The 9024-nt window shown below is 42.7% G+C and overlaps 1 pseudogene; it reads left to right on the plus strand.

Moving 5' to 3' along the window:
• Positions 1-6136: 6136 nt before the first annotated feature.
• On the plus strand, positions 6137-8778 carry LOC130708125 (histone H2A.N-like; annotated as a pseudogene).
• The last annotated feature ends 246 nt before the right edge of the window (positions 8779-9024 follow it).

Raw genomic sequence — 9024 nt, forward strand, 5'->3', positions numbered from 1 at the left:
CCTAGGTATTTTATTCTTTTTTTTGCGATGGTAAATGGGATGGTTTCCTTAATTTCTCTTTCTGATTTTTCGTTGTTAGTGTATAGGAATGCCAAAGATTTCTGTGCATTAATTTTGTATCCTGCAACCTTACAAAATTCATTGATTAGTTCTAATAGCTTTCTGGTGGCATCTTTAGGATTCTCTGCGTATAGTATCATGTCATCTGCAAACAGTGACAGTTTTACTTTTTCTTTTCCAATTTGTATTCCTTTTATTTCTTTTTCTTCTCTGATTGCCGTGGCTAGGACTTCCAAAACTATGTTGAATTACAGTGATGAGAGTGGACATCCTTGTCTTGTTCCTGATCTTAGTGGAAATGCTTTCAGTTTTTCACCATTGAGTATGATGTTTGCTGTAGGTCTGTCATATATGGCCTTTTTTATGTTGAGGTAGGCTCCCTCTATGCCCATTTTCTGGAGAGTTTTTATCATAAATGGGTGTTGAATTTTGTCAAAAGCTTTTTCTGCATCTATTGAGATGATCACATGGTTTTTATTCCTTAATATGTTAATATGGTGTATCACATCGATTGATTTATGCATATTGAAGAATCCTTGCATCCCTGGGATAAATCCCCCTTGATCATGGTGTATGGTCCTTTTAATATGCTGTTGGATTCTGTTTGCTAGTATTTTGTTCAGGATTTTTGCATCTATGTTCATCAGTGATATTGGTCTATAATTTTCTTTTTTGTGGTATCTTTTTCTGGTTTTGGTATCAGGGTGGTGGTGGCTTTGTAGAATGAGTTTGGGAGTGTTCCTTCCTCTGCAATTTTTTGGAAGAGTTTGAGAAGGATCAGTGTTAGCTCTTCTCTAAACGTTTGATAGAATTCACCTGTGAAGCCATCTGGCCCTGGACTTTTGTTTGTTGAAAGATTTTTAATTACAGTTTCAATTTAATTACTTGTGATAGGTCTGTTTATATTTTCTAATTCTTCCTGCTTCAGTCTTGGAAAATTGGATCTTTCCAAGAATTTGTCCATTTCTTCATGGTTGTCCATTTTACTGGCATATGGTTGTTTGCAGTAGTCTCTTACAATCCTTTGAATTTCTGCAGTATCAGTTGTGATTTCTCCTTTTTTATTTCTAATTTTATTGATTTCTGTCCTCTCCCTTTTTTTTCTTGATGAGTCTGGCTAAGGGTTTATCAATATTTTTTATCTTCTCAAAGAATAAGCTTTTAGTTTTCCTGATCTTTGTTGTTGTTTTCTTTGTTTCTATTTCTGCTCTGATCTTTATGATTTCTTTCCTTCTACTGACTTGGGTTTTCTTTGTTCTTCTTTCTCTAGTTGCTTTAGGTGTAGGGTTAGATTGTTTATTTGAGATTTTTGTTTCTTTAGGTGAGATTGAATTGCTATAAATTTCCCTCTTAGAACTGATTTTGCTGCATCCTATAGGTTTTGGGTCATTGTGTTTTCATTGCCATTTGTTTCTATGTATTTTTTTATTTCTTCTTTGATTTCTTCAGTGATCTCTTGGTTATTTAGTAGCGCACTGTTTAGCCTCCGTGTATTTGTGGTTTTTACAGTTTTCTTCCTGTAACTGACTTCCAATCTCATAGTGTTGTGGTCAGAAAAGATGCCTGATACAATTTCAATTTTCTTAAATTTTCCAAGGATTGATTTGTGACCCAAGATGTGATCTCTCCTGGAGAATGTTGGGTGCACTTGAGAAGAAAGTGTATTCTGCCACTTTTGGGTGGAATGTTCTATAAATATCAATTAAATCTATCTGGTCTAACAATGTTTATTGCAGCACTATTTACAATAGCCAGGACATGGAAGCAACGTTAAGTGTCCATCTACAGATGAATGGATAAAGAAGATGTGATACATATATGCAATGGAATATTACTCAGCCATAAAAGAAATGAAATTGAGTTATTTGCAGTGAGGTGGATAGACCTAGAGACTCTCCTACAGAGTGAAGTCAGAAAGAGAAAAACAAATACCATATGCTAACACATATATATGGAATCTAAAAAAAAAAAAAAAGGTTCTTCAGAACCTAGCGGCAGGACAGGAATAAAGACGCAGACGCAGAGAATGGACTTGAGGACACGGGGAGGGGGAAAGGTAAGCTGGGACGAAGTGAGAGAGTGGCATGGACATACATACACTACCAAATATAAAATAGATAGCTAATGGGAAGAAGCCACATGGCACAGGGAGATCAGCTCAGTGCTTTGTGTCCACCTAGAGGGGTGGGATAAGGAGGGTGGGAGGGAGACGCAAGAAGGAGGAGAGATGGGAATCTATGTATATGTATAGCTGATTCACTTTGTTATAAAGCAGAAACTAACACACCATTGTAAAGCAATTATACTCCAATAAAGATGTTAAAAATAATCTATCTGGTCTATTGTGTCATTTAAAGCCTGTGTTTCCTTACCTATTTTCTGTCTGGATGATCTGTCCATTGGTGTAAGTGGGGTGTTAAAGTCCACTACTATTATTGTGTTACTGTCGATTTCCCCTTCTATGGTTGTTAGCACTTGCCTTATGTATTGAGGTGCTCCTATGTTGGGCGCATAAACATTTATAATTGTTATATCTTCTTCTATGGTTGATCCCTTGATCATTATGTAGTGTCCTTCCTTATCTCTTGTAACAGTCTTTATTTTAAAGTCTATTTTATCTGATTCGAGTATTGCTACTCCAGCTGTCTTTTGATTTCCATTTGCATGGAGTATCTTTTTCCATCCCCTCCCTTTCAGTCTGTATGTGTCCCTAGGTCTGAAGTGGATCTCTTGTAGACAGCATATATATGGGTCTTTTGTATCCATTCAGCCAGTCTGTGTCTTTGGTTGGGGCATTTAGTCCGTTTACATTCAAGGTTATTATTGATATGTATGTTCCTATTACCATTTTCTTAATTGTTTTGGATTTGTTTTTGTGGGTCTTTTTCTTCTCCTGTGTTTCTCACCTAGAGAAGTTTCTTTAGTATTTGTTGTAAAGCTGGTTTGGTGGTGTTGAATTCTCTTAGCTTTTGCTTGTCTGAAAAGCTTTTGCTTTCTCCGTCAAATCTGAATGAGATCCTTGCTGGGTAGAGTAATCTTGGTTGTAGGTTTCTCTCTCTCATCACTTTAAGTATATCCTGCCACTGCCTTCTGGCCTACAGAGTTTCCACTGAAAAATCAGCTGATAACTTTATGGAGATTCCTTTGTATGTTATTTTTTGTTTTTCCCTTGCTGTTTTTAATATTTTTTCTTTGAATTTAATTTTTGTTAGTTTGATTAAAATGTGTCTTGGTGTGTTTCTCCTAGGGTTTATCCTGTATGGGACTCTGTGCTTCCTGGACTTGGGTGACTATTTCCTTTCCCATGTTAAGAAAGTTTTCCACTACAATCTCTTCAAATATTTTCTCAGTCCCTTTCTTTTTCTCTTCTTCTTCTGGGACCCCTATAATTCAAATGTTGGTGCGTTTAGTGTTGTCCCAGAGGTCTCTGAGATTGTCTTCAATTCTTTTCATTCTTTTTTCTTTATTCTGTTCCTCAGCAGTTATTTCCACCATTTTGTCTTCCAGCTCACTTATTCGTTCTTCTGCCTGTTATTCTGTTTCTGATTCCTTCTAGTGTATTTTTTTTTAATTTTTTATTTATTTATTTATGGCTGTGTTGGGTCTTCGTTTCTGTGCGAGGGCTTTCTCCAGTTGTGGCAAGTGGGGGCCACTCTTCACCGCAGTGCGCGGGCCTCTCGCCATTGCGGCCTCTCTTGTTGCGGAGCACAGGCTCCAGATGCGCAGGCTCAGTAATTGTGGCTCATGGGTCTAGTTGCTCTGCGGCATGTGGGATCTTCCCAGACCAGGGCTCAAACCCGTGTCCCCTGCATTGGCAGGCAGATTCTCAACCACTGCGCCACCAGGGAAGCCCCCCTTCTAGTGTATTTTTAATTTCAGTTATTGTGTTGTTCAACTCTGTTTGTTTGTTCTTTAGTTCTTCTAGGTCTTTGTTAAACATTTCTTGTATTTTCTCAATCCGTGCCTCCATTCTATTTCCGAGATTCTGGATCATCTTTATTATCATTACTCTGAATTCTTTTTCAGGTAGATTGCCTATTTCCTCTTCATTTATCTGGTCTTGTAGGTTTTTATTTTGCTCCTTCAACTGTGACATATTTTTTTGCTGTCTCATTTTTTTTTCTTTTTTTTTTTATGAGTGGGATTGTGTTCTTGTCTTACTGGTTGTTTGGCCTGAGGCTTCTGACACTGGAGTTTGTAGGCCTCTGAGGGTGTAGGACCCGGCATGAGAGCCAGGCAGACTTCCCCAGCCAACTGGGCAGGGGAAATGCTGGGCGTGCTCCCCCCAGATCCGAGCCCCCAGGGTCCCTCCAGGTGTGGGAACCCCTCCCCCCTCTCAGCCACCCCTCAGGGCGCCGGTCCTGTCTGGCATCCATTTCTGCTCCCCCTTCAGTCCCCCCACATCCTACCGGTTTGCTTGGGGGTTCTTCCCATCTCCTTGGGTGCCGGGGTCCCCCACCAGCGTCCAGCAGATGCCCTAGTTGTGGGGAGACATGAACTCCACGTCTTCCCACTCAGCAATGATTCTTTTAAAATACATCGTATCAAGTCACCTCCCTGGTCAAAATTCCCCAGTGGCTCCCGTGTCACTCAAGTTCAGGCCACCCCACAGTGGCCTGCAAGGCTCTCCATGGCTCAGGGCCCCCCGGCCCCCATCCTCTCTGCACCCCAGCTCACTCACGCTGCCCAGCTACACTGACCCATCTCCTGTTCCTGGCAAAGCTGGAGGCCGTCCACACCGCAGGACCTGCGTGCATGTCCCTCTGCCCCACCCACTCCTCCTCCAGGTCTCTACTCAAATATTATCATCTTCTCAGGGACGCCTTCTTCTTAACCGATAAAAAGGAGCTCCCTTCCCCTTCATTTCCCTTCACTCTCTTTCTACTTTAGTCCTTTTATTTTTTATTTTTTTGGCTGCACTGTGTGCAGCACGTGGGATCTTAGTTCCCCGACAAGGGATCGAAGCACACCCCCCTGCAATGGAAGCGGAAAGTCTTAACCACTGGACCTCCAGGAAAGTCCCTATTCCAGTGTCTTTTTCTTCACTTATCATGACCTGACATATATATTTTAGTTTTTTTATTTTCTTCTTTGAAGTGTCTACTAGAATGTAAACACCATGAAAGAAGGAAATCTGCTTTGTTGACTGCTAGATCCCCGGGGCCTAGGAAGTGCCTGGCAAGTAACATCACTCAGTCAACGATTGTTGAATGAATGAACAGAAAGGCCCAGCAGACCAACGGGACCAAGAACCCTTCTGCCACAAATGCCCAAAGAGGCAGGAGGGAAATTGTCCACCCCAGGATACCCCCCACCAGTTCCCTCTGCGTGCCCAACTTCCCCTCCTCTCACCCCCATGCCCTACCCACCAGCACTAAGAAGAGGTACGTAGCTGCTATCTGCAGGAGCAAAGGAGGCAACAAGGCAAGGGCGAGGCACAGGGAAAGCCAGTGGCAAGGAGAGAAGCCCTCCTTCTCCACGCCAGGTAACCCCCTCGGGTGAAGATGCAAGAACGGCCTGTGATCCTGTGGCCCAGGGACAAGCACGGTCCACGTCTGGTGCATAAACGTCCTTCCAGACGTTCATATGTGCAGAGACACGCAAGCATATTAATCACTTTCCAACTTTCAGGGTAGACTTGACTCCAGACAAAGATCTCTAGGGGTTAATCCCAAAGGGCTGTAAAATCCAAAGATCAGCTCAACAGAAGAGACGGGCAGAGGGCAGGTGGAGAGGCTTACACTTGAACAATAGCTTCCCTAAGCTTTCTGGAAGCTGAGAGTTTCTCTGCTCCAAGGTCAACAAACATAATTGTTTTGGTTAAGTGTTGTGTTTAGGTAAGTGATGTCAAAAGGGTCAAACATGTTTTCATTCTCAATGTTTATCAGAAACACGAAGTGCCACAATGTAGCACTCAATTGTCACCGTCTTCCTGGAGACCTTTGAGAACTTAATGAGTTCGTCCTTTTACACTAGGAGAGAGTTCAAACTGAAAGAATCTTTCCGACGAATCACATTAAAATTTACTCCAGACGGCCAGCGCTCTGAGCTAGAAGAGTAAAGACAAGTCTTCCACATGCACTTCATTTGCTTACATGGTCTACGATTCCCTAAGAAGCCCACAATTTATACCCCAGCGAAAGAGAAGGATGAGCGGGCCAGCTCTGCCTTTGGGAAGAAGAGGAGGAAGAAGAAGAAGGAGGCATATGCTAGTTGCATGGGGAAAATCCTAAAGCAAACCCACCCGGACTTCAGTGGGTGCTCCTGGATCTTGGATGCACTGGGAGCTCTGGAGGATTTGGTGGCTGGAACGGGTTAGCCTAGAGGTGGTTAGACTGTCCCTCTACGTCCACAGAAGAGCCGTCACCAGCAGAGAGATCCTTGAGGCAGTCAAGCAGAGATGCTCTCTGAAGAGCTTGGGAATAAATGAAGTGAATCTGAATGGCCCTGTTGTTGAAAAGATTACACTTGTCAAACAAAATTGGATCCGCTGGAGGGCTGAGCTGGAAGATGAAGTATCTGAGAAGTACCCACTGCAATGGTGGTCTTGGTGTGACACACCTGGTCTCTGGGTCTTGCATTTTTAGTCTTGGACTTAATTTGTGAAAAAAATAAAAAATAAAGGAAAGGCACTTTCAAAAAAAAAAAAATTTACTCCAAATGTCTTTTAGCTTTTGGACCTTAAATAAGAGATGAAGGTTTTTTCTGAATCAAAATGTATCTTCTTGCTTAATGCAATGATAAATTTCCACAGAAGCTGCCCAGATTATACTTCAATGAAACCAAAGATCCAGAGAGGTTACAAGGAAGAGACTGAAGTGACTTTCAATTTAAAGCGATTAGAGGTTCAGGAAAAGCAACGCTTCTGGATGTCAAAGTTGTCCAGACTCTCAAATCTTGACTTTGGAGATTTAGAACACCATTGTGCTAAGGGGCATGGAAGCATCCCCCTACCAGCATGTTCCTTTCTAAACTTTTTCTCCCCCTTTCTCTTCATGCTCTGCACCTATTCCTACCACAGAGTAGATACAGAGAAGGTTTGTACTAAAAGTTATAAATGAACGGTTGAATAAGTATCTCTACATGTCCATCAGAAATCCCACTACCTCCTGGTAAATTTTTTAATATCAAGTTTGCATTTGTTATCTTATTGATTCATAGTAAAAAGCAATGTGTGTAATTATTTTGCCAACAGCCTTCCCAGTAGACAGCAGCATATGGTAGGAAGATCATGGGTTTCTGAATATATATATAAATTTGAGGCTTTACTACCTCTTGTGCCCTTGGACAAGTTGTTTGACTTTCTTTTGCCCCAAATGTCTTGTTTGTGAGATGGGAATACTAGCATGTATTTTGTGTTGGGAGAGACAATTCTCCACAACTAAAGAAGAAACAATTCTTCCCCATTCTTAGCAGGTCAAGTTCTCACACTGCCATCTCTCTGGTTCTCTGCAGCCAGAAATGTTCTCTGCTTTTAAGGATTCGTGTGATCCCCTTGGCTCCACTGGGATAACCCAGGGCCATCTCCCCACCTCAAGGTCCTCAATCACATCTGCCACATAAAGGAACGTACTCACTTGTCTGGGGGGTGGGGATTAGGATCTAGACTAGTTAAGACTTTGGGGAAGGACATTATTCTTCTGACCACACTCTACTTCTAGAAGCCTCCTAAGATTTGCTAATTCTCAAAATTGTTCAACTTGACCATTTCCCAGAAAGGTTACAATTTTTCTAAAGGTGAAAGTCTCTGCCACAGTGAGGAGAATGAACAGGGCCGAGTGACAGGGTGTCTTTAAATTTCTTCCAATTTCTACACATTATCAGAAAAAAAAATGATCAAAGGAATCCTCGGGATTTAAGGGAAGCTGCCGCGTGCCAGTAACCATGGTGATGGAAGTTCCAAGAAGAATGTGTATGTGAGCGCAGATGAAACCAAAGCCTTGGCCACACAGAGGACCTCTGGGAAGCAATGTGTTCTAGAAGAGTGGAGTTTGAAGCATCCAAATTGCCTTTTCTTGAAACAACAGGAACGCCTGAAATGACTCCTGTCCGTGAGACTTTCTTAACAGTGTAAGATTCGGGGGCAATTTAAGTGATATGACAATCATATCATGTGAGGTCCCTTATCTGAGAGATGGGAGCACTGGCAGGAGTAGGAAGAAAGAGAGTGTGTGTGCACCTTGTAGCTAAGGATCAAATTCACACCCACAGGAAAAGTCATTTATTCAAATATATTTATGAGCAGCTCTGTACACAAACAAAAACAAAAAGCACTGTGCTAGGTGCTCCAGCCCTGAGGGTGAATTAGTCAAGAAGCCTATCCTTAAGGAATTTGCACTCTACCATTGAAGGTGAGAAACAAATTATTCTGAGAGCATCGGGGGGGAACAGGAGTTCTGTAGAGCAGTGCTTCTCAAACTTTAACATGCCTGCATGTCTCCAGTTCAAATGTACATTCAACAGCACAAAATGGGGAGTAAGGCGGGTGGAAGGGGTGAGCACAGAGATAAGAGCCCCTGCGCAGAGAGGACGGATCCAAGTCTGACAGACCGGGGCCAATCCAAGAGCCCATGCCCCGTGCCTCAGCTTCTAAACTTAACAGACACAGGTGAAGAGACCAAGAAAGAAAACCAGAATATTCCTCGGCCGGAAGAACGTGACCAATCACTGCCAGCCATGAGCCTGCCACCGCTGCTGCTGCACCCGGTCTGCATGTGATGGGTGTGCACGGATGAAGGCTGGCTCTCCCCACATCCCTCCACTCCCTCCCTCCCTCCCTCTCCCTCTTCCTCTTTCTCCTCCTTTCTCCCCTCCTCTCATTCTCCCCTCCTTTCTCCCCCTCCTCTCATTCTCCCATCTCTCATTCTCCCCTCCTTTCTCCCCCTCCTCTCATTCTCCCCTCCTTTCTCCCCTCCTCTCATCTCATTCTAGCCGTGTACCCACGGCTATATTTAAAATGGATAA

Source organism: Balaenoptera acutorostrata, chromosome 4 (genome assembly GCF_949987535.1).
Source record: "Balaenoptera acutorostrata chromosome 4, mBalAcu1.1, whole genome shotgun sequence".
Lineage (NCBI taxonomy): Eukaryota > Metazoa > Chordata > Mammalia > Artiodactyla > Balaenopteridae > Balaenoptera > Balaenoptera acutorostrata.